Genomic DNA, 27698 nt, shown 5'->3' on the forward strand with positions numbered 1-27698 from the left:
GATGCTGTTGCTGTTGCTGCTGTTCCTGTAGCTGCTGCTGTTGCTGCACCTGTTGCTGCTGTTGCTGTTGCTGTGCCTGCTGCTATTGCTGTTGCTGCTTCTGCTGTTGCTGTTCCTGCTGTGTTGTTGTTGCTGTTGCTGTTGCTGCTGTTCCTGTTGCTGCTGCTGTTGCTGCGCCTGTTGCTGCTTTTGCTGTTGCTCAGCCTGCTGTTGTTGCAGTTTCTGCTTCTGCTGTTGCTGTTGCTGTTGTGTTTTTGTTGCTGCTTCTGCTGTTGTTGTTGCGGTTCCTGTTGCTGCTAGACCTGTTGCGATTGTTGTTGCTGTTGCTGTTGCTGTTGCTGCTCACACTGTTGCTGCTGCTATTGCTGCTGTTGCTACTCCTGTTGCTGCTTTTGCTGCTGCTGTTGCTGTTTTTGCTGTTCCTGTTGCTGCTGTTGCCGCTGCTGCTGCTGCTGTTGTTACTGTTGCAGTTGCTGTTGTTCCTGCTGCTGCTGTTGTTGCTGTTGTTGCTGCTGCTGTTGCTGCCGCTGTGATTCTGTTGCTGCTGTTGTTGTTGCTATTACTATTGTTGCGGTTGTTGCTGCTACTGCTGTTGCTGTTCCTGTTGCTGCTGTTGCTGCTGTTGTTGCTGTTGATGCTGTTCCTGTTGCTGCTGCCGCTGCTGCTGTTGTTGCTGATCCTATTGATACTGTTCCAGTTGCTGTTGCTGTTGCTGTTCCTGCTGCGGTTGCTAATCCTGTTGCTGCTGTTCCTGTTGTGCTGTTGCTGTTGCTGCTGCTGTTCCTCCTGAGGTTGATATTCCTGTTGCTCCTGTTCCTGTTGCTTCTGTTGCTCATGTGGCTGCTATTGCTGCTGTTGCTGCTACTGCTGTTGCTGCTGCTACCATTGCTGATGTTCCTGTTGCTGCTGTTGTTGCTGCCACTGCTCCTGCTGTTGCTACTGGCGCTGTTGCTGTTGCTGCTGTTGTTACTGCTGCTATTGCTTCTCTTGCTACTAATGCTGCTGCTGATATTCCTGTTACTGTTCTTGCTGCTGAAGCTCCTTCTGTTGCTATTGTCGCTGTTGCTGTTGCTGCTGTTGCTGATGCTGTTGTTGTTGTTGCTGCTAAAGCTTTGCTGCTGCTGCTGTTGCTAATATTCCTGTTACTGCTGTTGTTACTGCCACTGCTCCTGTTGTTGTTACTGTTGCTGTTGCTGATGCAGCTGTTGCTGCTGCTGTTGCTGATCGTTTTGCTGCTGTTGGTGCTTTTGCTGCTGTTGCTGTTGATGCTACTGCTGTTACGATTGTTTTTGCTGATGATTCTGCTGTTGTTGCTGCTGTTCCTATTGCTGCTAATGCAGTTGCTGCTGCTCCTGTTGCTGTTGTTGCAGCTCTTGCTATTCCTAATGCTGTTCCTGCTGTTGTTGCTACTGCTATAATTGCTGCGGTTGTTGCTTCTAATGCTTTTGCTCTTCCTGTTGCTGCTGTTGTTGTTCCCGTTGCTGCTGCTGTTGCTGCTGTTCCTCTAGCTGCTGCTGTTGCTACTGTTGCTTTTGCTGTTGCTGATCCTGCTGCTGCCGTTGCTGCTGCTGTTGCTGTTCCAATTGCACCTGTTGCTGCTGTTGTTCCTGTTCCTATTGCTCCTTTTCCTGTTGCTGCTGTTGCTGTTCTTTTTGATATTGTTGCTTCTGTTGTTGCTGCAGTTGCTGTTGCTGCTGTTCCTGTTGCTTTTGCTGCTGCTCCTGTTGCTGTTGTTGCTGCTGCTGTTGCTGTTCTTGCTGCTGTTGCTGATGTTCCTGCTGTTGTTGCTACAGCTACTATTGCAGCGGTTGTTGCTCCTAATGCTGTTGCTGTTCCTGTTGCTGCTGTTGCTGCTCTTGATTCTGTTCCTGTTGCTGCTATTTCTGTTGCAGTTGCTGCTGGTGCTGCTGCTGTTGCAGCTGCTGCTGCTACAATCGCTGCTGCTGTTTTTACTGTTCATTTTGCTGATATTGCTGATGCTGTTGCTGCTGTTCCGGCTGCAGCTGCTGTTGCTGTTGCTGCTGCTGCTGCTGTTGCTGCAGCTGCTTTTCTTGCTGTTGCTGTTTCTGCTGTTGCTGTTTCAGCTGTTGATGCTGCTGTTGCTGTTCCTATTGTTACTGTTGTTGCTGCTGCTGCTGTGGCTGCTGTTATTTCTGTTCCTGTTGCTGCTGTTGTTCCAGTTGCTGCTGTTGCATTTGGCTGTTATTGTTGCTCTTGCTGTTGCTGCTGATGCTGTTGCTGCTGTTGCTGCTGTTCCTGTTCCTGCTTTTGTTGCTGTTCGTGTTGTTGCTGCAGATTTGACTGTTATTGTTGCTCTTGCTGTTGCTGCTGCTGTAGCTGCACCTGTTGCTGGTCTTGCTGTTGCTGTTTCTGCTGCTGTTGCTGTTCCTGCTTCTGCTGTTGCTGTTGCCGTTGTGTTGTTGCTGTTACTATTGCTGCGGTTGTTGCTACTATTGCTTGTTCAGCTGCTATTGCTGCTGCTGTTCCTGTACCTGCTGCTGTTGCAACTGTTGATGCTACTGTCGCTGTTGCTGTTGCTGCTGTTGCTGATGCTGTTGTTGTTGTTGTTGCTAAAGCTTTGCTGCTGCTGCTGTTGCTTATATTCCTGTTACTGCTGTTGTTACTGCCACTGCTCCTGTGGTTCTTACTGTTGCTGTTGCAGCTGTTGCTGCTGCTGTTGCTGTTCTTTTTGCTGCTGTTGGTGCTATTGCTGCTGTTGCTGTTGCTGCTACTGCTGTTACGATTGTTTTTGCTGATGATTCTGCTGTTGTTGCTGCTGTTCCTATTGCTGCTAATGCAGTTGGCGCTGTTCCTGTTGCTGTTGTTGCTGCTGCTGTTGCTGTTCCTGCTGCTCTTGCTATTCCTAATGCTGTTCCTGCTGTTGTTGCTACTGCTATAATTGCTGCGGTTGTTGCTTCTAATGCTTTTGCTCTTACTGTTGCTGCTGTTGCTGTTCCCGTTGCTGCTGCTGTTCGTCTAGCTGCTGCTGTTGCTACTGTTGCTTTTGCTGTTGCTGATCCTGCTGCTGCTGTTGCTGCTGCTGTTGCTGTTCCCATTGCTCCTGTTGCTGCTGTTGTTCCTGTTCCTATTGCTCCTTTTCCTGTTGCTGCTGTTGCTGTTCTTTTTGATATTGTTGCTTCTGTTGTTGCTGCAGTTGCTGTTGCTTTTGCTACTGCTCCGGTTGCTGTTGTTGCTGCTGCTGTTGCTGTTGTTGCTGCTGTTGCTGATGTTCCTGCTGTTGTTGCTACAGCTACTATTGCAGCGGTTGTTGCTCCTAATGCTGTTGCTGTTCCTGTTGCTGCTGTTGCTGCTCTTGATTCTGTTCCTGTTGCTCCTGTTTCTGTTGCAGTTGCTGCTGGTGCTGCTGCTGTTGCACCTGCTGCTGCTACAATCGCTGCTGCTGTTTTTGCTATTCATGTTGCTGTTATTGCTGAAGATGTTGCTGCTGTACCGGCTGCAGCTGCTGTTGCTGTTCCTGCTGCTGCTGCTGTTGCTGCAGCTACTTTTCTTGCTGTTGCTGTTTCTGCTGTTGCTGTTTCAGCTGTTGATGCTGCTGTTGCTGTTCCTATTGTTACTGTTGTTGCTGCTGCTGCTGTGGCTGCTGTTATTGCTGTTCCTGTTGCTGCTGTTGTTCCAGTTGCTGCTGTTGCAGCTTTGGCTGTTATTGTTGCTCTTGCTGTTGCTGCTGATGCTGTTGCTGCTGTTGCTGCTGTTCCTGTTCCTGCTGTTGTTGCTGTTCGTGTTATTGCTGCAGCTTTGACTGTTATTGTTGCTCTTGCTGTTGCTGCTGCTGTAGCTGCACCTTTTGCTGCTGTTGCTGTTGCTGCTTCTGTAGCTGCACCTGTTGCTGGTGTAGCTGTTGCTGTGCCTGCTGCTGTTGTTGTTCCTGCTTCTGCTGTTGCTGTTGCTGTTGTGTTGTTGTTGCTGTTACTTTGCTGCGGTTGTTGCTGCTATTGCTTTTTCAGCGGCTGTTGCTGCTGCTGTTCCTGTAGCTGCTGCTGTTGCAACTGTTGATGCTGCTGTTGCTTATCCTGTTGCTGCTGTTGCTGCTGCTGCTCCTGTTCCTGTTGCTGCTGCTGCTGCTGTTCCTGCTGTTATGCTGCTGTTGCTGTTGCTGATGCTGTTGCTGTTGCTGCTGTTCCTGTAGCTGCTGCTGTAGCTGCACCTGTTGCTGCTGTTGCTGTTGCTGTGCCTGCTGCTGTTGCTGTTCCTGCTTCTGCTGTAGCTGTTGCTGTTGTGTTGTTGTTGCTGTTGCTGTTGCTGCTGATCCTGTTGCTGCTGCTGTTGCTGCGCCTGTTGCTGCTTTTGCTGTTGCTCAGCCTGCTGTTGTTGCAGTTTCTGCTTCTGCTGTTGCTGTTGCTGTTGTGTTTTTGTTGCTGCTGTTGCTGTTGTTGTTGCGGTTCCTGTTGCTGCTATTCCTGTTGCGACTGTTGTTGCTGTTGCTGTTGCTGTTGCTGCTCACACTGTTGCTGCTGCTATTGTTGCTATTGCTACTCCTGTTGGTGCTTTTGCTGCTGCTGTTGCTGTTGTTGCTGTTGCTGTTTTTGCTGTTCCTGTTGCTGCTGTTGCCGCTGCTGTTGCTGCTGTTGTTACTGTTGCAGTTGCTGTTGTTCCTGCTGCTACTGTTGTTGCTGCTGCTGTTGCTGCTGTTGTTGTTGCTATTACTATTGTTGCGGTTGTTGCTGCTACTGCTGTTGCTGTTCCTGTTGCTGCTGTTGCTGCTGTTGCTGCTGTTGATGCTGTTCCTGTTGCTGCTGCCGCTGCTGCTGTTGTTGCTGATCCTATTGATACTGTTCCAGTTGCTGTTGCTGTTGCTGTTCCTGCTGCGGTTGCTAATCCTGTTGCTGCTGTTCCTGTTGTGCTGTTGCTGTTGCTGCTGCTGTTCCTCCTGAGGTTGATATTCCTGTTTCTCCTGTTCCTGTTGCTTCTGTTGCTCATGTGGCTGCTAATGCTGCTTTTGCTGCTACTGCTGTTGCTGCTGCTACCATTGCTGATGTTCCTGTTGCTGCTGTTGTTGCAGCCTCTGCTCCTGCTGTTGCTACTGGCGCTGTTGCTGTTGCTGCTGTTGTTACTGCTGCTATTGCTTTTCTTGCTACTAATGCTGTTGCTGATATTCCTGTTACTGTTCTTGCTGCTGAAGCTCCTTCTGTTGCTACTGTCGCTGTTGCTGTTGCTGCTGTTGCTGATGCTGTTGTTGTTGTTGCTGCTAAAGCTTTGCTGCTGCTGCTGTTGCTAATATTCCTTTTACTGCTGTTGTTACTGCCACTTCTCCTGTTGTTGTTACTGTTGCTGTTGCTGTTGCAGCTGTTGCTGCTGCTGTTGCTGTTCCTTTTGCTGCTGTTGGTGCTTTTGCTGCTGTTGCTGTTGCTGCTACTGTGGTTGCTGCTGTTCCTGTTGCTGTTGTTGCTGCTGCTGTTGCTGTTCCTGCTGCTCTTGCTGATCCTAATGCTGTTCCTGCTGTTGTTGCTACTGCTATAATTGCTGTGGTTGTTGCTTCTAATGCTTTTGCTCTTCCTGTTGCTGCTGTTGCTGTTCCCGTTGCTGCTGCTGTTGCTGCTGTTCCTCTAGCTGCTGCTGTTGCTACTGTTGCTGCTGCTGTAGCTGTTCCTATTGCTCCTGTTGCTGCTGTTGTTCCTGTTCCTATTTCTCCTTTTCCTGTTGCTGCTGTTGCTGTTCTTTTTGATATTGTTCCTTCTGTTGTTGCTGCAGTTGCTATTGCTGCTGTTCCTGTTGCTTTTGCTGCTGGTCCAGTTGCTGTTGTTGCTGCTGCTGTTGCTGTTCTTGCTGCTGTTGCTGATGTTCCTGCTGTTGTTGCTACAGCTACTATTGCAGCGGTTGTTGCTCCTAATGCTGTTGCTGTTCCTGTTGCTGCAGTTTCTGTTGCAGTTGCTGCTAGTGCTGCTGCTGTTGCACCTGCTGCTGCTACAATCGCTGTTGCAGTTTTTGGTGTTCATGTTGCTGTTATTGCTGAAGCTGTTGCTGCTGTACAGGCTGCAGCTGCTGTTGCTGTTCCTGCTGCTGCTCCTGTTGCTGCTGCTGCTTTTCTTGCTGTTGCTGTTTCTGCTGTTGCTGTTTCAGCTGTTGATGCTGCTGTTGCTGTTCCTATTGTTACTGTTGTTGCTGCTGCTGCTGTGGCTGCTATTATTTCTGTTCCTGTTTCTGCTGTTGTTCCAGTTGCTGCTGTTGCAGCTTTGGCTGTTATTGTTGCTCTTGCTGTTGCTGCTGCTGTAGCTGCACCTGTTGCTGCTGTTGCTGTTGCTGCTGCTGTAGCTGCACCTGTTGCTGGTGTTGCTGTTGCTGTGCCTGCTGCTGTTGCTGTTCCTGCTTCTGCTGTTGCTGTTGCTGTTGTGTTGTTGTTGCTGTTACTATTGCTGCGGTTGTTGCTGCTATTGCTTTTTCAGCGGCTGTTGCTGCTGCTGTTCCTGTAGCTGCTGCAGTTGCAACTGTTGTTGCTGCTGTTGCTTATCCTGTTGCTGCTGTTGCTGCTGTTGTTCCTGTTCCTGTTGCTGCTGCTGCTGCTGCTGTTCCTGCTGTTATGCTGCTGTTGCTGTTGCTGATGCTGTTGCTGTTGCTGCTGTTCCTGTAGCTGCTGCTGTAGCTGCACCTGTTGCTGCTGTTGCTGTTGCTGTGCCTGCTTCTGTTGCTGTTCCTGTTTCTGCTGTAGCTGTTCCTGTTGTGTTGTTGTTGCTGTTGCTGTTGCTGCTGTTTCTGTTGCTGCTGCTGTTGCTGCGCCTGTTGCTGCTTTTGCTGTTGCTCAGCCTGCTGTTGCAGTTTCTGCTTCTGCTGTTGCTGTTGCTGTTGTGTTTTTGTTGCTGCTGTTGCTGTTGTTGTTGCTGTTCCTGTTGCTGCTATTCCTGTTGCGACTGTTGTTGCTGTCGCTTTTGCTGTTGCTGCTCACACTGTTGCTGCTGCTATTGCTGCTGTTGCTACTCCTGTTGCTGCTTTTGCTGCTGCTGTTGCTGTTGTTGCTGTTGCTGTGTTTGCTGTTCCTGTTGCTGCTGTTGCCGCTGCTGTTGCTGCTGTTGTTACTGTTGCAGTTGCTGTTGTTCCTGCTGCTGCTGTTGTTGCTGCTTTTGCTGCTGCTGTTGCTTCCGCTGTGATTCTGTTGCTGCTGTTGTTGTTGCTATTACTATTGTTGCGGTTGTTGCTGCTACTGCTGTTGCTGTTCCTGTTGCTGCTGTTGCTGCTGTTGTTGCTGCCACTTCTCCTGTTGTTGTTACTGTTGCTGTTGCTGTTGCAACTGTTTTGCTGCTTTTGCTGTTCCTTATGCTGCTGTTGGTGATTTTGCTGCTGTTGCTGTTGTTGCTACTGCTGTTATGATTGTTTTTGCTGATGATTCTGCTGTTGTTTCTGCTGTTCCTATTGCTGCTAATGCAGTTGTTGCTGTTGTTGCTGCTGCTGTTGCTGTTCCTGCTGCTCTTGCTATTCCTAATGCTGTTCCTGCTGTTGTTGCTACTGCTATAATTGCTGCGGTTGTTGCTTCTAATGCTTTTGCTCTTCCTGTTGCTGCTGTTGCTGTTCCCGTTGCTGCTGCTGTTGCTGCTGATCCTCTAGCTGCTGCTGTTGCTACTGATGCTTTTGCTGTTGCTGATACTGCTGCTGCTGTTGCTGCTGCTGTTGCTGTTCCTATTGCTCCTGTTGCTGCTGTTGTTTCTGTTCCTATTGCTCCTTTTCCTGTTGCTATTATTTTTGATATTGTTGCTTCTGTTGTTGCTGCAGTTGCTGTTGCTGCTGTTCCTGTTGCTTTTGCTGCTGCTCCAGGTTGCTGTTGTTGCAGCTGCTGTTGCTGTTCTTGCTGCTGTTGCTGATGTTCCTGCTGTTGTTGCTACAGCTACGATTGCAGCGGTTGTTGCTCCTAATGCTGTTGCTGTTGCTGTTGCTGCTGTTGTTGCTGCTGTTGCTGCTGCTGTTGCTGCTGCTGTTGCTGCCGCTGTGATTCTGTTGCTGCTGTTGTTGTTGCTATTACTAAGGTGGCGGTTGTTGCTGCTACTGCTGTTGCTGTTCCTGTTGCTGCTGTTGCTGCTGTTGTTGCTGTTCCTATTGATACTGTTCCAGTTGCTGTTGCTGTTGCTGTTGCTGTTCCTGCTGCGGTTGCTAATCCTGTTGCTGCTGTTCCTGTTGTGCTGTTGCTGATGCTGCTGCTGTTCCTCCTGAGGTTGATTTTCCTGTTGCTCCTGTTCCTGTTGCTTCTGTTGCTCATGTGGCTGCTATTGCTGCTGTTGCTGCTACTGCTGTTGCTGCTGCTACCATTGCTGATGTTCCTGTTGCTGCTGTTGCTGCTGCCTCAGCTCCTGCTGTTGCTACTGGCGCTGTTGCTGTTGCTGCTGTTGTTACTGCTGCTATTGCTTCTCTTGCTACTAATGCTGCTGCTGATATTCCTGTTACTGTTCTTGCTGCTGAAGCTCCTGCTGTTGCTACTGTCGCTGTTGCTGTTGCTGCTGTTGCTGATGCTGTTGTTGTTGTTGCTGCTAAAGCTTTGCTGCTGTTGCTGTTGCTAATATTCCTGTTACTGCTGTTGTTACTGCCACTGCTCCTGTTGTTGTTACTGTTGCTGTTGCTGTTGCAGCTGTTGCTGCTGCTGTTGCTGTTCCTTTTGCTGCTGTTGGTGCTTTTGCTGCTGTTGCTGTTGCTGCTACTGCTGTTACGATTGTTTTTGCTGATGATTCTGCTGTTGTTGCTGCTCTTCCTATTGCTGCTAAAGCAGTTGCTGCTGTCCTGTTGCTGTTGTTGCTGCTGCTGTTGCTGTTCCTGCTGTTGTTGCTGCTGCTATAATTGCTGCGGTTGCTGCTTCTAATGCTTTTGCTCTTTTTGTTGCTGCTGTTGCTGTTCCCGTTGCTGCTGCTGTTGCTGCTGTTCCTCTAGCTGCTGCTGTTGCTACTTTTGCTTTTGCTGTTGCTGCTGTTGCTGATGCTGTTGTTGTTGTTGCTGCTAAAGCTTTGCTGCTGCTGCTGTTGCTAATATTCCTGTTACTGCTGTTGTTACTGCCACTGCTCCTGTTGTTCTTACTGTTACTATTGCTGTTGCAGCTGTTGCTGCTGCTGTTGCTGATCCTTTTGCTGCTGTTGGTGCTTTTGCTGCTGTTGCTGTTGATGCTACTGCTGTTATGATTCTTTTTGCTGATGATTCTGCTGTTGTTGCTGCTGTTCCTATTGCTGCTAATGCAGTTGCTGCTGTTCCTGTTGCTGTTGTTGCTGCTGCTGTTGCTGTTAATGCTGCTCTTGCTATTCCTAATGCTGTTCCTGCTGTTGTTGCTACTGCTATAATTGCTGCGGTTGTTGCTTCTAATGCTTTTGCTCTTCCTGTTGCTGCTGTTGCTGTTCCCGTTGCTGCTGCTGTTGCTGCTGTTCGTCTAGCTGCTGCTGTTGCTACTGTTGCTTTTGCTGTTGCTGATCCTGCTGCTGCCGTTGCTGCTGCTGTTGCTGTTCCTTTTGCTCCTGTTGCGGTTGTTGTTCCTGTTCCTATTGCTCCTTTTCCTGTTGCTGCTGTTGCTGTTCTTTTTGATATTGTTGCTTCTGTTGTTGCTGCAGTTGTTGTTGCTGCTGTTCCTGTTGCTTTTGCTGCTGCTCCTGTTGCTGTTGTTGCTGCTGCTGTTGCTGTTCTTGCTGCTGTTGCTGATGTTCCTGCTGTTGTTGCTACAGCTACTATTGCAGCGGTTGTTGCTCCTAATGCTGTTGCTGTTCCTGTTGCTGCTGTTGCTGCTCTTGATTCTGTTCCTGTTGCTGCTGTTTCTGTTGCAGTTGCTGCTAGTGCTGCTGCTGTTGCACCTGCTGCTGCTACAATCGCTGCTGCTGTTTTTGGTGTTCATGGTGCTGTTATTGCTGTTGCTGTTGCTGTTCCTGCTGCTGCTACTGTTGCTGCTGCTGCTTTTCTTGCTGTTGCTGTTTTTGCTGTTGCTGTTTCTTCTGTTGATGCTGCTGTTGTTGTTCCTATTGTTACTGTTGTTGCTGCTGCTGCTGTGGCTGCTGTTATTTCTGTTCCTGTTGCTGCTGTTGTTCCAGTTGCTGCTGTTGCATTTGGCTGTTATTGTTGCTCTTGCTGTTGCTGCTGATGCTGTTGCTGCTGTTGCTGCTGTTCCTGTTCCTGCTGTTGTTGCTGTTCGTGTTGTTGCTGCAGATTTGACTGTTATTGTTGCTCTTGCTGTTGCTGCTGCTGTAGCTGCACCTGTTGCTGCTGTTGCTGTTGCTGCTGCTGTAGCTGCACCTGTTGCTGGTCTTGCTGTTGCTGTGCCTGCTGCTGTTGCTGTTCCTGCTTCTGCTGTTGCTGTTGCTGTTGTGTTGTTGTTGCTGTTACTATTGCTGCGGTTGTTGCTGCTATTGCTTTTTCAGCGGCTGTTGCTGCTGCTGTTCCTGTAGCTGCTGCAGTTGCAACTGTTGTTGCTGCTGTTGCTTATCCTGTTGCTGCTGTTGCTGCTGTTGTTCCTGTTCCTGTTGCTGCTGCTGCTGCTGCTGTTCCTGCTGTTATGCTGCTGTTGCTGTTGCTGATGCTGTTGCTGTTGCTGCTGTTCCTGTAGCTGCTGCTGTAGCTGCACCTGTTGCTGCTGTTGCTGTTGCTGTGCCTGCTTCTGTTGCTGTTCCTGTTTCTGCTGTAGCTGTTCCTGTTGTGTTGTTGTTGCTGTTGCTGTTGCTGCTGTTTCTGTTGCTGCTGCTGTTGCTGCGCCTGTTGCTGCTTTTGCTGTTGCTCAGCCTGCTGTTGCAGTTTCTGCTTCTGCTGTTGCTGATGCTGTTGTGTTTTTGTTGCTGCTGTTGCTGTTGTTGTTGCTGTTCCTGTTGCTGCTATTCCTGTTGCGACTGTTGTTGCTGTCGCTTTTGCTGTTGCTGCTCACACTGTTGCTGCTGCTATTGCTGCTGTTGCTACTCCTGTTGCTGCTTTTGCTGCTGCTGTTGCTGTTGTTGCTGTTGCTGTGTTTGCTGTTCCTGTTGCTGCTGTTGCCGCTGCTGTTGCTGCTGTTGTTACTGTTGCAGTTGCTGTTGTTCCTGCTGCTGCTGTTGTTGCTGCTTTTGCTGCTGCTGTTGCTTCCGCTGTGATTCTGTTGCTGCTGTTGTTGTTGCTATTACTATTGTTGCGGTTGTTGCTGCTACTGCTGTTGCTGTTCCTGTTGCTGCTGTTGCTGCTGTTGTTGCTGCCACTTCTCCTGTTGTTGTTACTGTTGCTGTTGCAACTGTTTTGCTGCTTTTGCTGTTCCTTATGCTGCTGTTGGTGATTTTGCTGCTGTTGCTGTTGTTGCTACTGCTGTTATGATTGTTTTTGCTGATGATTCTGCTGTTGTTTCTGCTGTTCCTATTGCTGCTAATGCAGTTGTTGCTGTTGTTGCTGCTGCTGTTGCTGTTCCTGCTGCTCTTGCTATTCCTAATGCTGTTCCTGCTGTTGTTGCTACTGCTATAATTGCTGCGGTTGTTGCTTCTAATGCTTTTGCTCTTCCTGTTGCTGCTGTTGCTGTTCCCGTTGCTGCTGCTGTTGCTGCTGATCCTCTAGCTGCTGCTGTTGCTACTGATGCTTTTGCTGTTGCTGATACTGCTGCTGCTGTTGCTGCTGCTGTTGCTGTTCCTATTGCTCCTGTTGCTGCTGTTGTTTCTGTTCCTATTGCTCCTTTTCCTGTTGCTATTATTTTTGATATTGTTGCTTCTGTTGTTGCTGCAGTTGCTGTTGCTGCTGTTCCTGTTGCTTTTGCTGCTGCTCCAGGTTGCTGTTGTTGCAGCTGCTGTTGCTGTTCTTGCTGCTGTTGCTGATGTTCCTGCTGTTGTTGCTACAGCTACGATTGCAGCGGTTGTTGCTCCTAATGCTGTTGCTGTTGCTGTTGCTGCTGTTGTTGCTGCTGTTGCTGCTGCTGTTGCTGCTGCTGTTGCTGCCGCTGTGATTCTGTTGCTGCTGTTGTTGTTGCTATTACTAAGGTGGCGGTTGTTGCTGCTACTGCTGTTGCTGTTCCTGTTGCTGCTGTTGCTGCTGTTGTTGCTGTTCCTATTGATACTGTTCCAGTTGCTGTTGCTGTTGCTGTTGCTGTTCCTGCTGCGGTTGCTAATCCTGTTGCTGCTGTTCCTGTTGTGCTGTTGCTGATGCTGCTGCTGTTCCTCCTGAGGTTGATTTTCCTGTTGCTCCTGTTCCTGTTGCTTCTGTTGCTCATGTGGCTGCTATTGCTGCTGTTGCTGCTACTGCTGTTGCTGCTGCTACCATTGCTGATGTTCCTGTTGCTGCTGTTGCTGCTGCCTCAGCTCCTGCTGTTGCTACTGGCGCTGTTGCTGTTGCTGCTGTTGTTACTGCTGCTATTGCTTCTCTTGCTACTAATGCTGCTGCTGATATTCCTGTTACTGTTCTTGCTGCTGAAGCTCCTGCTGTTGCTACTGTCGCTGTTGCTGTTGCTGCTGTTGCTGATGCTGTTGTTGTTGTTGCTGCTAAAGCTTTGCTGCTGTTGCTGTTGCTAATATTCCTGTTACTGCTGTTGTTACTGCCACTGCTCCTGTTGTTGTTACTGTTGCTGTTGCTGTTGCAGCTGTTGCTGCTGCTGTTGCTGTTCCTTTTGCTGCTGTTGGTGCTTTTGCTGCTGTTGCTGTTGCTGCTACTGCTGTTACGATTGTTTTTGCTGATGATTCTGCTGTTGTTGCTGCTCTTCCTATTGCTGCTAAAGCAGTTGCTGCTGTCCTGTTGCTGTTGTTGCTGCTGCTGTTGCTGTTCCTGCTGTTGTTGCTGCTGCTATAATTGCTGCGGTTGCTGCTTCTAATGCTTTTGCTCTTTTTGTTGCTGCTGTTGCTGTTCCCGTTGCTGCTGCTGTTGCTGCTGTTCCTCTAGCTGCTGCTGTTGCTACTTTTGCTTTTGCTGTTGCTGCTGTTGCTGATGCTGTTGTTGTTGTTGCTGCTAAAGCTTTGCTGCTGCTGCTGTTGCTAATATTCCTGTTACTGCTGTTGTTACTGCCACTGCTCCTGTTGTTCTTACTGTTACTATTGCTGTTGCAGCTGTTGCTGCTGCTGTTGCTGATCCTTTTGCTGCTGTTGGTGCTTTTGCTGCTGTTGCTGTTGATGCTACTGCTGTTATGATTCTTTTTGCTGATGATTCTGCTGTTGTTGCTGCTGTTCCTATTGCTGCTAATGCAGTTGCTGCTGTTCCTGTTGCTGTTGTTGCTGCTGCTGTTGCTGTTAATGCTGCTCTTGCTATTCCTAATGCTGTTCCTGCTGTTGTTGCTACTGCTATAATTGCTGCGGTTGTTGCTTCTAATGCTTTTGCTCTTCCTGTTGCTGCTGTTGCTGTTCCCGTTGCTGCTGCTGTTGCTGCTGTTCGTCTAGCTGCTGCTGTTGCTACTGTTGCTTTTGCTGTTGCTGATCCTGCTGCTGCCGTTGCTGCTGCTGTTGCTGTTCCTTTTGCTCCTGTTGCGGTTGTTGTTCCTGTTCCTATTGCTCCTTTTCCTGTTGCTGCTGTTGCTGTTCTTTTTGATATTGTTGCTTCTGTTGTTGCTGCAGTTGTTGTTGCTGCTGTTCCTGTTGCTTTTGCTGCTGCTCCTGTTGCTGTTGTTGCTGCTGCTGTTGCTGTTCTTGCTGCTGTTGCTGATGTTCCTGCTGTTGTTGCTACAGCTACTATTGCAGCGGTTGTTGCTCCTAATGCTGTTGCTGTTCCTGTTGCTGCTGTTGCTGCTCTTGATTCTGTTCCTGTTGCTGCTGTTTCTGTTGCAGTTGCTGCTAGTGCTGCTGCTGTTGCACCTGCTGCTGCTACAATCGCTGCTGCTGTTTTTGGTGTTCATGGTGCTGTTATTGCTGTTGCTGTTGCTGTTCCTGCTGCTGCTACTGTTGCTGCTGCTGCTTTTCTTGCTGTTGCTGTTTTTGCTGTTGCTGTTTCTTCTGTTGATGCTGCTGTTGTTGTTCCTATTGTTACTGTTGTTGCTGCTGCTGCTGTGGCTGCTGTTATTTCTGTTCCTGTTGCTGCTGTTGTTCCAGTTGCTGCTGTTGCATTTGGCTGTTATTGTTGCTCTTGCTGTTGCTGCTGATGCTGTTGCTGCTGTTGCTGCTGTTCCTGTTCCTGCTGTTGTTGCTGTTCGTGTTGTTGCTGCAGATTTGACTGTTATTGTTGCTCTTGCTGTTGCTGCTGCTGTAGCTGCACCTGTTGCTGCTGTTGCTGTTGCTGCTGCTGTAGCTGCATCTGTTGCTGGTCTTGCTGTTGCTGTGCCTGCTGCTGTTGCTGTTCCTGCTTCTGCTGTTGCTGTTGCTGTTGTGTTGTTGTTGCTGTTACTATTGCTGCGGTTGTTGCTGCTATTGCTTTTTCAGCTGCTATTGCTGCTGCTGTTTTTATAGCTGCTGCTGTTGCTTATCCTGTTGCTGCTGTTGCTGCTGTTGTTCCTGTTCCTGTTCCTGTTGCTGCTGCTGCTGCTTTTCCTGCTGTTATGCTGCTGTTGCTGTTGCTGATGCGGTTGCTGTTGCTGTTGCTGCTGCTGTAGCTGCACATGTTGCTGCTGTTGCTGTTGTTGCTGTTGCTGTTTTTGCTGTTCCTGTTGCTGCTGTTGCTGCAGCTGTTGCTGCTGTTGTTACTGTTGCAGTTGCTGTTGTTCCTGCTGCTGCTGTTGTTGCTGCTGTTGCTGCTGCTGTTGCTGCCGCTGTGATTCTGTTGCTGCTGTTGTTGTTGCTATTACTATTGTTGCGGTTGTTGCTGCTACTGCTGTTGCTGTTCCTGTTGCTGCTGTTGCTGCTGTTGATGCTGTTCCTGTTGCTGCTGCCGCTGCTGCTGTTGTTGCTGATCCTATTGATACTGTTCCAGTTGCTGTTGCTGTTCCTATTGCTCCTGTTGCTGTTGTTGTTCCTGTTCCTATTGCTCCTTTTCCTGTTGCTGCTGTTGCTGTTCTTTTTGATATTGTTGCTTCTGTTGTTGCTGCAGTTGCTTTTGCTGCTGTTCCTGTTGGTTTTTCTGCTGCTCCTGTTGCTGTTGTTGCTGCTGCTGTTGCTGTTCTTGCTGCTGTTGCTGATGTTCCTGCTGTTGTTGCTACAGCTACTATTGCAGCAGTTGTTGCTCCTAATGCTGTCGCTGTTCCTGTTGCTGCTATTGCTGCTCTTGATTCTGTTCCTGTTGCTGCTGTTTCGGTTGCAGTTGCTGCTAGTGCTGCTGCTGTTGCACCTGCTGCTGCTACAATCGCTGCTGCTCTTTTTGGTGTTCATGGTGCTGTTATTGCTGTTGCTGTTGCTGCTCCTGCTCCTGCTGCTGTTCCTGCTTCTGCTGTTGCTGTTGCTGTTGTGTTGTTGTTGCTGTTACTATTGCTGCGGTTGTTGCTGCTATCGCTTTTTCAGCTGCTATTGCTGCTGCTGTTTTTATAGCTGCTGCTGTTGCTTATCCTGTTACTGCTGTTGCTGCTGTTGTTCCTGTTCCTGTTCCTGTTGCTGCTGCTGCTGCTTTCCCTGCTGTTATGCTGCTGTTGCTGTTGCTGATGCGGTTGCTGCTGCTGTTGCAGCTGCTTAGCTGCACATGTTGCTGCTGTTGCTGTTGTTGCTGTTGCTGTTTTTGCTGTTCCTGTTGCTGCTGTTGCCGCAGCTGTTGCTGCTGTTGTTACTGTTGCAGTTGCTGTTGTTCCTTCTGCTGCTTTTGTTGCTGCTGTTGCTGCTGCTGTTGCTGCCGCTTTGATTCTGTTGCTGCTGTTGTTGTTGTTATTACTATTGTTGCGGTTGTTGCTGCTACTGCTGTTGCTGTTCCTGTTGCTGCTGTTGTTGCTGTTGATGCTGTTCCTGTTGCTGCTGCCGCTGCTGCTGTTGTTGCTGATCCTATTGATACTGTTCAAGTTGCTGTTGCTGTTGCTGTTCCTGCTGCGGTTGCTAATCCTGTTGCTGCTGTTGCTGTTGTGCTGTTGCTGTTGCTGCTGCTGTTCCTCCTGAGGTTGATATTCCTGTTGCTCCTGTTCCTGTTGCTTCTGGTGCTCATGTGGCTGCTATTGCTGCTGTTGCTGCTACTGCTGTTGCTGCTGCTACCATTGCTGATGTTCCTGTTGCTGCTGTTGTTGCTGCCTCTGCTCTAGCTGTTGCTACTGGCGCTGTTGCTGTTGCTGCTGTTGTTACTGCTGCTATTGCTTCTCTTGCTACTAATGCTGCTGCTGATATTCCTGTTACTGTTCTTGTTGCTGAAGCTCCTGCTGTTGCTATTGTCGCTGTTGCTGTTGCTGCTGTTGCTGATGCTGTTGTTGTTGTTGCTGCTAAAGCTTTGCTGCTGCGGCTGTTGCTAATATTCCTGTTACTGCTGTTGTTACTGCCACTGCTCCTGTTGTTCTTACTGTTGCTGTTGCTGTTGCAGCTGTTGCTGCTGCTGTTGCTGATCCTTTTGCTGCTGTTGGTGCTTTTGCTGCTGTTGCTATTGATGCTACTGCTGTTACGATTCTTTTTGCTGATGATTCTGCTGTTGTTGCTGCTGTTCCTATTGCTGCTAATGCAGTTGCTGCTGTTCCTGTTGCTGTTGTTGCTGCTGCTTTTGCTGTTACTGCTGCTCTTGCTATTCCTAATGCTGTTCCTGCTGTTGTTGCTACTGCTATAATTGCTGCGGTTGTTGCTTCTAATGCTTTTGCTCTTCCTGTTGCTGCTGTTGCTGTTCCCGTTGCTGCTGCTGTTGCTGCTGTTCGTCTAGCTGCTGCTGTTGCTACTGTTGCTTTTGCTGTTGCTGCTCCTGCTGCTGCCGTTGCTGCTGCTGTTGCTGTTCCTTTGCTCCTGTTGCGGTTGTTGTTCCTGTTCCTATTGCTCCTTTTCCTGTTGCTGCTGTTGCTGTTCTTTTTGATATTGTTGCTTCTGTTGTTGCTGCAGTTGCTGTTGCTGCTGTTCCTGTTGCTTTTGCTGCTGCTCCTGTTGCTGTTGTTGCTGCTGCTGTTGCTGTTCTTGCTGCTGTTGCTGATGTTCCTGCTGTTGTTGCTACAGCTACTATTGCAGCGGTTGTTGCTCCTAATGCTGTTGCTGTTCCTGTTGCTGCTGTGGCTGCTCTTGATTCTGTTCCTGTTGCTGCTGTTTCTGTTGCAGTTGCTGCTAGTGCTGCTGCTGTTGCACCTGCTGCTGCTACAATCGCTGCTGCTGTTTTTGGTGATCATGGTGCTATTATTGCTGTTGCTGTTGCTGTTCCTGCTGCTGCTGCTGTTGCTGCTGCTGCTTTTCTTGCTGTTGCTCTTTCTGCTGTTGCTGTTTCTTCTGTTGATGCTGCTGTTGTTGTTCCTATTGTTACTGTTGTTGCTGCTGCTGCTGTGGCTGCTGTTATTTCCGTTCCTGTTGCTGCTGTTGTTCCAGTTGCTGCTGTTGCATTTGGCTGTTATTGTTGCTCTTGCTGTTGCTGCTGATGCTGTTGCTGCTGTTGCTGCTGTTCCTGTTCCTGCTGTTGTTGCTGTTCGTATTGTTGCTGCAGATTTGACTGTTATTGTTGCTCTTGCTGTTGCTGCTGCTGTAGCTGCACCTGTTGCTGCTGTTGCTGTTGCTGCTGCTGTACCTGCACCTGTTGCTGGTGTTGCTGTTGCTGTGCCTGCTGCTGTTGCTGTTCCTGCTTCTGCTGTTGCTGTTGCTGTTGTGTTGTTGTTGCTGTTACTATTGCTGCGGTTGTTGCTGCTATTGCTTTTTCAGCTGCTATTGCTGCTGCTGTTTTTATAGCTGCTGCTGTTGCTTATCCTGTTGCTGCTGTTGTTCCTGTTCCTGTTCCTGTTGCTGCTGCTGCTGCTGCTTTTCCTGCTGTTATGCTGCTGTTGCTGTTGCTGATGCTGTTGCTGTTGCTGTTGTTGCTGCTGTAGCTGCACATGTTGCTGCTGTTGCTGTTGTTGCTGTTGCTGTTTTTGCTGTTCCTGTTGCTGCTGTTGCCACAGCTGTTGCTGCTGTTGTTACTGTTGCAGTTGCTGTTGTTCCTGCTGCTGCATTTGTTGCTGCTGTTGCTGCTGCTGTTGCTGCCGCTTTGATTCTGTTGCTGCTGATGTTGTTGCTATTACTATTGTTGCGGTTGTTGCTGCTACTGCTGTTGCTGTTCCTGTTGCTGCTGTTGCTGCTGTTGTTGCTGTTGATGCTGTTCCTGTTGCTGCTGCCGCTGCTGCTGTTGTTGCTGATCCTATTGATTCTGTTCCAGTTGCTGTTGCTGTTGCTGTTCCTGCTGCGGTTGCTAATCCTGTTGCTGCTGTTCCTGTTGTGCTGTTGCTGTTGCTGCTGCTGTGCCTCCTGAGGTTGATATTCCTGTTGCTCCTGTTCCTGTTGCTTCTGGTGCTCATGTGGCTGCTATTGCTGCTGTTGCCGCTACTGCTGTTGCTGCTGCTACCATTGCTGATGTTCCTGTTGCTGCTGTTGTTGCTGCCTCTGCTCCTGCTGTTGCTACTGGCGCTGTTGCTGTTGCTGCTGTTGTTACTGCTGCTATTGCTTTTCTTGCTACTAATGCTGCTGCTGATATTCCTGTTACTGTTCTTGCTGCTGAAGCTCCTGCTGTTGCTATTGTCGCTGTTGCTGTTGCTGCTGTTGCTGATGCTGTTGTTGTTGCTGCTAAAGCTTTGCTGCTGCGGCTGTTGCTAATATTTCTGTTACTGCTGTTGTTACTGCCACTGCTCCTGTTGTTCTTACTGTTGCTGTTGCTGTTGCAGCTGTTGCTGCTGCTGTTGCTGATCCTTTTGCTGCTGTTGGTGCTTTTGCTGCTGTTGCTATTGATGCTACTGCTGTTACGATTCTTTTTGCTGATGATTCTGCTGTTGTTGCTGCTGTTCCTATTGCTGCTAATGCAGTTGCTGCTGTTCCTGTTGCTGTTGTTGCTGCTGCTTTTGCTGTTACTGCTGCTCTTGCTATTCCTAATGCTGTTCCTGCTGTTGTTGCTACTGCTATAATTGCTGCGGTTGTTGCTTCTAATGCTTTTGCTCTTCCTGTTGCTGCTGTTGCTGTTCCCGTTGCTGCTGCTGTTGCTGCTGTTCCTCTAGCTGCTGCTGTTGCTACTGTTGCTTTTGCTGTTGCTGCTCCTGCTGCTGCCGTTGCTGCTGCTGTTGCTGTTCCTTTGCTCCTGTTGCGGTTGTTGTTCCTGTTCCTATTGCTCCTTTTCCTGTTGCTGCTGTTGCTGTTCTTTTTGATATTGTTGCTTCTGTTGTTGCTGCAGTTGCTGTTGCTGCTGTTCCTGTTGCTTTTGCTGCTGCTCCTGTTGCTGTTGTTGCTGCTGCTGTTGCTGTTCTTGCTGCTGTTGCTGATGTTCCTGCTGTTTTTGCTACAGCTACTATTGCAGCGGTTGTTGCTCCTAATGCTGTTGCTGTTCCTGTTGCTGCTGTGGCTGCTCTTGATTCTGTTCCTGTTGCTGCTGTTTCTGTTGCAGTTGCTGCTAGTGCTGCTGCTGTTGCACCTGCTGCTGCTACAATCGCTGCTGCTGTTTTTGGTGATCATGGTGCTATTATTGCTGTTGCTGTTGCTGTTCCTGCTGCTGCTGCTGTTGCTGCTGCTGCTTTTCTTGCTGTTGCTGTTTCTGCTGTTGCTGTTTCTTCTGTTGATGCTGCTGTTGTTGTTCCTATTGTTACTGTTGTTGCTGCTGCTGCTGTGGCTGCTGTTATTTCTGTTCCTGTTGCTGCTGTTGTTCCAGTTGCTGCTGTTGCATTTGGCTGTTATTGTTGCTCTTGCTGTTGCTGCTGATGCTGTTGCTGCTGTTGCTGCTGCTCCTGTTCCTGCTGTTGTTGCTGTTCGTGTTGTTGCTGCAGATTTGACTGTTATTGTTGCTCTTGCTGTTGCTGCTGCTGTAGCTGCACCTGTTGCTGCTGTTGCTGTTGCTGCTGCTGTACCTGCACCTGTTGCTGGTCTTGCTGTTGCTGTGCCTGCTGCTGTTGCTGTTCCTGCTTCTGCTGTTGCTGTTGCTGTTGTGTTGTTGTTGCTGTTACTATTGCTGCGGTTGTTGCTGCTATTGCTTTTTCAGCTGCTATTGCTGCTGCTGTTTTTATAGCTGCTGCTGTTGCTTATCCTGTTGCTGCTGTTGTTCCTGTTCCTGTTCCTGTTGCTGCTGCTGCTGCTGCTTTTCCTGCTGTTATGCTGCTGTTGCTGTTGCTGATGCTGTTGCTGTTGCTGTTGTTGCTGCTGTAGCTGCACATGTTGCTGCTGTTGCTGTTGTTGCTGTTGCTGTTTTTGCTGTTCCTGTTGCTGCTGTTGCCACAGCTGTTGCTGCTGTTGTTACTGTTGCAGTTGCTGTTGTTCCTGCTGCTGCATTTGTTGCTGCTGTTGCTGCTGCTGTTGCTGCCGCTTTGATTCTGTTGCTGCTGATGTTGTTGCTATTACTATTGTTGCGGTTGTTGCTGCTACTGCTGTTGCTGTTCCTGTTGCTGCTGTTGCTGCTGTTGTTGCTGTTGATGCTGTTCCTGTTGCTGCTGCCGCTGCTGCTGTTGTTGCTGATCCTATTGATACTGTTCCAGTTGCTGTTGCTGTTGCTGTTCCTGCTGCGGTTGCTAATCCTGTTGCTGCTGTTCCTGTTGTGCTGTTGCTGTTGCTGCTGCTGTGCCTCCTGAGGTTGATATTCCTGTTGCTCCTGTTCCTGTTGCTTCTGGTGCTCATGTGGCTGCTATTGCTGCTGTTGCCGCTACTGCTGTTGCTGCTGCTACCATTGCTGATGTTCCTGTTGCTGCTGTTGTTGCTGCCTCTGCTCCTGCTGTTGCTACTGGCGCTGTTGCTGTTGCTGCTGTTGTTACTGCTGCTATTGCTTCTCTTTCTACTAATGCTGCTGCTGATATTCCTGTTACTGTTCTTGCTGCTGAAGCTCCTGCTGTTGCTATTGTCGCTGTTGCTGTTGCTGCTGTTGCTGATGCTGTTGTTGTTGTTGCTGCTAAAGCTTTGCTGCTGCGGCTGTTGCTAATATTCCTGTTACTGCTGTTGTTACTGCCACGGCTCCTGTTGTTCTTACTGTTGCTGTTGCTGTTGCAGCTGTTGCTGCTGCTGTTGCTGATCCTTTTGCTGCTGTTGGTGCTTTTGCTGCTGTTGCTGTTGATGCTACTGCTGTTACGATTCTTTTTGCTGATGATTCTGCTGTTGTTGCTGCTGTTCCTATTGCTGCTAATGCAGTTGCTGCTGTTCCTGTTGCTGTTGTTGCTGCTGCTTTTGCTGTTACTGCTGCTCTTGCTATTCCTAATGCTGTTCCTGCTGTTGTTGCTACTGCTATAATTGCTGCGGTTGTTGCTTCTAATGCTTTTGCTCTTCCTGTTGCTGCTGTTGCTGTTCCCGTTGCTGCTGCTGTTGCTGCTGTTCCTCTAGCTGCTGCTGTTGCTACTGTTGCTTTTGCTGTTGCTGATCCTGCTGCTGCTGTTGCTGCTGCTGTTGCTGTTCCTTTTGCTCCTGTTGCTGTTGTTGTTCCTTTTCCTATTGCTCCTTTTCCTGTTGCTGCTGTTGCTGTTCTTTTTGATATTGTTGCTTCTGTTGTTGCTGCAGTTGCTGTTGCTGCTGTTCCTGTTGCTTTTGCTGCTGCTCCTGTTACTGTTGTTGCTGCTGCTGTTGCTGTTCTTGCTGCTGTTGCTGATGTTCCTGCTGTTGTTGCTACAGCTACTATTGCAGCGGTTGTTGCTCCTAATGCTGTTGCTGTTCCTGTTGCTGCTGTGGCTGCTCTTGATTCTGTTCCTGTTGCTGCTGTTTCTGTTGCAGTTGCTGCTAGTGCTGCTGCTGTTGCACCTGCTGCTGCTACATTCGCTGCTGCTGTTTTTGGTGATCATGGTGCTGTTATTGCTGTTGCTGTTGCTGTTCCTGCTGCTGCTGCTGTTGCTGCTGCTGCTTTTCTTGCTGTTGCTGTTTCTGCTGTTGCTGTTTCATCTGTTGATGCTGCTGTTGTTGTTCCTATTGTTACTGTTGTTGCTGCTGCTGCTGTGGCTGCTGTTATTTCTGTTCCTGTTGCTGCTGTTGTTCCAGTTGCTGCTGTTGCATTTGGCTGTTATTGTTGCTCTTGCTGTTGCTGCTGATGCTGTTGCTGCTGTTGCTGCTGTTCCTGTTCCTGCTGTTGTTGCTGTTCGTGTTGTTGCTGCAGATTTGACTGTTATTGTTGCCCTTGCTGTTGCTGCTGCTGTAGCTGCACCTGTTGCTGCTGTTGCTGTTGCTGCTGCTGTACCTGCACCTGTTGCTGGTCTTGCTGTTGCTGTGCCTGCTGCTGTTGCTGTTCCTGCTTCTGCTGTTGCTGTTGCTGTTGTGTTGTTGTTGCTGATACTATTGCTGCGGTTGTTGCTGCTATTGCTTTTTCAGCTGCTATTGCTGCTGCTGTTTTTATAGCTGCTGCTGTTGCTTATCCTGTTGCTGCTGTTGCTGCTGTTGTTCCTGTTCCTGTTCCTGTTGCTGCTGCTGCTGCTGCTTTTCCTGCTGTTATGCTGCTGTTGCTGTTGCTGATGCGGTTGCTGTTGCTGTTGCTGCTGCTGTAGCTGCACATGTTGCTGCTGTTGCTGTTGTTGCTGTTGCTGTTTTTGCTGTTCCTGTTGCTGCTGTTGCCGCAGCTGTTGCTGCTGTTGTTACTGTTGCAGTTGCTGTTGTTCCTGTTGCAGCTGTTGCTGCTGCTGTTGCTGTTCCTTTTTCTGCTGTTGGTGCTTTTGCTGCTGTTGCTGTTGCTGCTACTGCTGTTACGATTGTTTTTGCTGATGATTCTGCTGATGTTGCTGCTGTTCCTATTGCTGCTAATGCAGTTGCTGCTGTTCCTGTTGCTGTTGTTGTTGCTGCTCTTGCTGTTCCTGCTGCTCTTGCTGTTCCTAATGCTGTTCCTGCTGTTGTTGCTACTCCTATAATTGCTGCGGTTGTTGCTTCTGATGCTTTTGCTCTTCCTGTTGCTGCTGTTGCTGTTCCCGTTGCTGCTGTTGTTGCTGCTGTTCGTCTAGCTGCTGCTGTTGCTACTGTTGCTTTTGCTGTTGCTGATCCTGCTGCTGCTGTTGCTGTTCTTATTGCTCCTGTTGCTGCTGTTGTTCCTGTTCCTAATGCTCCTTTTCCTGTTGCTGCTGTTGCTGTTCTTTTTGATATTGTTGCTTCTGTTGTTGCTGCAGTTGCTGTTGCTGCTGTTCCTGTTGCTTTTGCTGCTGCTCCTGTTGCTGTTGTTGCTGCTGCTGTTGCTGTTCCTGTTGCTGCTGTTGCTGCTCTTGATTCTGTTCCTGTTGCTGCTGTTTCTGTTGCAGTTACTGCTAGTGCTGCTGCTGTTGCAGCTGCTGCTGCTACAATCGCTGCTGCTCTTTTTCGTGTTCATGTTGCTGTTCTTGCTGAAGCTGTTGCTGCAGTTCCGGCTGCAGCTGCTGTTGCTGTTACTGCTTCTTCTGTTGCTGTTGTGTTGTTGTTGCTGTTGCTGCTGTTCCTGTTGTTGCTGCTGTTGCTGCGCCTGTTGCTGCTTTTGCTGTTGCTCATCCTCCTGTTGTTGCAGTTTCTGCTTCTGTTGTTGCTGTTGCTGTTGTCTTTTTGTTGCTGCTGTTGCTGTTGTTGTTGCTGTTGCTGTTGCTGCTATTCCTGTTGCGACTGCTGTTACTGTTGCTGTTGCTGTTGCTGCTCATACTGTTGCTGCTGCTATTGCTGCTGTTGCTACTCCTGTTGCTGCTTTTGTTGCTCCTATTGCTGTTGTTGCTGTTACTGTTGTTGCTGTTCCTGTTGCTGCTGTTGCCACAGCTGTTGCTGCTGTTGTTACTGTTGCAGTTGCTGTTGTTCCTGCTGCTGCTGTTGTTGCTGCTGTTGCTGCTGCTGTTGCTGCCGCTGTGATTCTGTTTTTGCTGTTATTGTTGCTATTACTATTGTTGCGGTTGTTGCTGCTACTGCTGTTGCTGTTCCTGTTGCTGCGGTTGCTGTTTTTGCTCTTGCTGTTGCTGCTGCTGCTTGCTGTTGCTGCTCCTGTTGATGTTGCAGTTGCTGCTGCTGTTGCAGCTGATGCTGTTTCAGCTGCTATTGCTGTTGCTGCTGTTGCTGCTGTTGTTGCTGTTGATGCTCTTCCTGTTGCTGCTGCCGCTGCTGCTGTTGTTGCTGATCCTATTGATACTGTTCCAGTTCCTGTTGCTGTTGCTGTTCCTGCTGCGGTTGCTAAACCTATTGCTGCTGTTCCTGTTGTGCTGTTGCTGTTGCTGCTGCTGTTCCTCCTGAGGTTGATATTCCTGTTGCTCCTGTTTCTGTTGCTTCTGTTGCTCATGTGGCTGCTATTGCTGCTGTTGCTGCTGCTGCTGTTGCTGCTGCTACCATTGCTGATGTTCCTGTTGCTGCTGTTGTTGCTGCCTCTGCTCCTGCTGTGGCTACTGGCGCTGTTGCTGTTGCTGCTGTTGTTACTGCTGCTATTGCTTTTCTTGCTACTAATGCTGCTGCTGATATTCCTGTTACTGTTCTTGCTGCTGAAGCTCCTTCTGTTGCTACTGTCGCTGTTGCTGTTGCTGCTGTTGCTGATGCTGCTGTTGTTGTTGCTGCTAAAGCTTTGCTGCTGCTGCTGTTGCTAATATTCCTGTTACTGCTGTTGTTACTGCCACTGCTCCTGTTGTTCTTACTGTTGCTGTTGCTGTTGCAGCTGTTGCTGCTGCTGTTGCTGTTCCTTTTGCTGCTGTTGGTGCTTTTGCTGCTGTTGCTGTTGCTGCTACTGCTGTTACGATTGTTTTTGCTGATGATTCTGCTGATGTTGCGGCTCTTCCTATTGCTGCTAATGCAGTTGCTGCTGTCCCTGTTGCTGTTGTTGCTGCTGCTCTTGCTGTTCCTGCTGCTCTTGCTGTTCCTAATGCTGTTGCTGCTGATGTTGCTACTCCCATAATTGCTGCGGTTGTTGCTTCTAATGCTTTTGCTCTTCCTGTTGCTGCTGTTGCTGTTCCCGTTGCTGCTGCTGTTGCTGCTGTTCCTCTAGCTGCTGCTGTTGCTACTGTTGCTTTTGCTGTTGCTGCTCCTGCTGCTGCCGTTGCTGCGGCTGTTGCTGTTCCTATTACTACTGTTGCTGCTGTTGTTCCTTTTCCTATTGCTCCTTTTCCTGTTGCTGCTGTTGCTGTTCTTTTGGATATTGTTGCTTCTGTTGTTGCTGCAGTTGCTGTTGCTGCTGTTCCTGTTGCTTTTGCTGCTGCTCCTGTTGCTGTTGTTGCTGCTGCTGTTGCTGTTCTTGCTGCTGTTGCTGATGTTACTGCTGTTGTTGCTACAGCTACTATTGCAGCGGTTTTTGCTCCTAATGCTGTTGCTGTTCCTGTTGCTGCTGTTGCTGCTCTTGATTCTGTTCCTGTTGCTGCTGTTTCTGTTGCAGTTGCTGCTAGTGCTGCTGCTGTTGCACCTGCTGCTGCTACAATCGCTGCTGCTGTTTTTGGTGTTTATGGTCCTGTTATTGCTGTTGCTGTTGCTGTTCCTGCTGCTGCTGCTGTTGCTGCTGCTGCTTTTCTTGCTGTTGCTGTTTCTGCTGTTGCTGTTTCAGCTGTTAATGCTGCTGTTGCTCCTGTTTCTGTTGCAGTTGCTGCTGGTGCTGCTGCTGTTGCAGCTGCTGCTGCTACAATCGCTGCTGCTGCTTTTGCTGTTCATGTTGCTGTTATTGCTGATGCTGTTGCTGCTGTTCCGGCTTCAGCTGCCCTTGCTGTTGCTGCTGCTGCTGCTGTTGCTGCTGCTGCTTTTCTTGCTGTTGCTGTTTCTGCTGTTGCTGTTTTAGCTGTTGATGCTGCTGTTGCTGTTCCTATTGTTACTGTTGTTGCTGCTGCTGCTGTGGCTGCTGTTATTTCTGTTCCTGTTGCTGCTGTTGTTCCAGTTGCTGCTGTTGCATTTGGCTGTTATTGTTGCTCTTGCTGTTGCTGCTGATGTTGTTGCTGCTGTTGCTGCTGTTCCTGTTCCTGCTGTTGTTGCTGTTCGTGTTGTTGCTGCAGATTTGACTGTTATTGTTGCTCTTGCTGTTGCTGCTGCTGTAGCTGCACCTGTTGCTGCTGTTGCTGTTGCTGTTGCTGTAGCTGCACCTGTTGCTGGTGTTGCTGTTGCTGTGCCTGCTGCTGTTGCTGTTACTGCTTCTGCTGTTGCTGTTGCCGTTGTGTTGTTGTTGCTGTTAATATTGCTGCGGTTGTTGCTACTATTGCTTTTTCAGCTGCTATTGCTGCTGCTGTTCCTGTACCTGCTGCTAAGCAACTGTTGATGCTGCTGTTGCTTATCCTGTTGCTGCTGTTGCTGCTGTTGTTCCTGTTCCTGTTGCTGCTGCTGCTGCTGCTGTCCCTGCTGTTATGCTGCTTTTGCTGTTGCTGATGCTGTTGCTGTTGCTGCTGTTCCTGTTGCTGCTGCTGTAGCTGCTGTTCCTGTTGCTGCTGCTGTTGCTGCGCCTCTTGCTGCTTTTGCTGTTGCTGTGCCTGCTGTTGTTGCAGTTCCTGCTTCTGCTGTTGCTGTTGTTTTTGTGTTTTTGTTGCTGCTGTTGCTTTTGTTGTTGCTGCTCCTGTTGCTGCTAGTCCTTGTGCGACTGCTTTTGCTGCTGCTTTTGATGTTGCATTTGCTGCTGCTGTTGCTGCTGATGCTGTTTCAGCTGCTATTGCTGTTGCTTATCCTGTTGCTGCTGTTGTTGCTGTTGATACTGTTCCTGTTGCTGCTCCCGCTGCTGCTGTTGTTGCTGATCCTATTGATACTGTTCCTGTTGCTATTGCTGTTGCTGTTCCTGCTGTGTTTGCTAATCCTGTTGCTGCTGTTCCTGTTGTGCTGTTGCCGTTGCTGCTGCTGTTCCTCCTGAGGTTGATATTCCTGTTGCTCCTGTTCCTGTTGCTTCTGTTTCTCATGTGGCTGCTATTGCTGCTGTTGCTGCTACTGCTGTTGCTGCTGCTGCCATTGCTGATGTTCCTGTTGCTGCTGTTGTTGCTGCCTCTGCTCCTGCTGTGGCTACTGGTGCTGTTGCTGTTGCTGCTGTTGCTTTTGTTGTTGCTGCTCCTGTTGCTGCTAGTCCTTTTGCGACTGCTTTTGCTGCTGCTTTTGATGTTGCAGTTGCTGCTGCTGTTGCTGCTGATGCTGTTTCAGCTGGTATTGCTGTTGCTTATCCTGTTGCTGCTGTTGTTGCTGTTGATGCTGTTCCTGTTGCTGCTGCCGCTGCTGCTGTTGTTGCTGATCCTATTGATACTGTTCCTGTTGCTGTTGCTGTTGCTGTTCCTGCTGTGTTTGCTAATCCTGTTGCTGCTGTTCGTGTTGTGCTGTTGCCGTTGCTGCTGCTGTTCCTCCTGAGGTTGATATTCCTGTTGCTCCTGTTCCTGTTGCTTCTGTTGCTCATGTGGCTGCTATTGCTGCTGTTGCTGCTACTGCTGTTGCTGCTGCTACCATTGCTGATGTTCCTGTTGCTGCTGTTGTTGCTGCCTCTGCTCCTGCTGTGTCTACTGGCGCTGTTGCTGTTGCTGCTGTTGTTACTGCTGCTATTGCTTCTCTTGCTACTAATGCTGCTGCTGATATTCCTGTTACTGTTCTTGCTGCTGAAGCTCCTGCTGTTGCTACTGTCGCTGTTGCTGCTGTTGCTGATGCTGTTGTTGTTGTTGCTGCTAAAGCTTTGCTGCTGCTGCTGTTGCTAATATTCCTGTTACTGCTGTTGTTACTGCCACTGCTCCTGTTGTTCTTACTGTTGCTGTTGCTGTTGCAGCTGTTGCTGCTGCTGTTGCTGTTCCTTTTGCTGCTGTTGGTGCTTTTGCTGCTGTTGCTGTTGCTGCTAAAGCTGTTACGATTGTTTTTGCTGATGATGCTGCTGTTGTTGCTGCTGTTCCTATTGCTGCTAATGCAGTTGCTGCTGTTCCTGTTGCTGTTGTTGCTGCTGCTGTTGCTGTTCCTGCTGCTCTTGCTGTTCCTAATGCTGTTCCTGCTGTTGTTGCTACTCATATAATTGCTGCGGTTGTTGCTTCTAATGCT

At 49.1% G+C, this 27698-nt stretch overlaps 1 pseudogene; it reads right to left on the reverse strand.

Moving 5' to 3' along the window:
- Positions 1-26167, reverse strand: part of LOC121287909 — a 36885-nt pseudogene extending 10718 nt beyond the window's left edge.
- Between the last annotated feature and the right edge of the window lie 1531 nt (positions 26168-27698).

The sequence above is a fragment of the Carcharodon carcharias genome, chromosome 15, assembly GCF_017639515.1.
Source record: "Carcharodon carcharias isolate sCarCar2 chromosome 15, sCarCar2.pri, whole genome shotgun sequence".
In the NCBI taxonomy this organism is placed as follows: Eukaryota; Metazoa; Chordata; class Chondrichthyes; order Lamniformes; family Lamnidae; genus Carcharodon; species Carcharodon carcharias.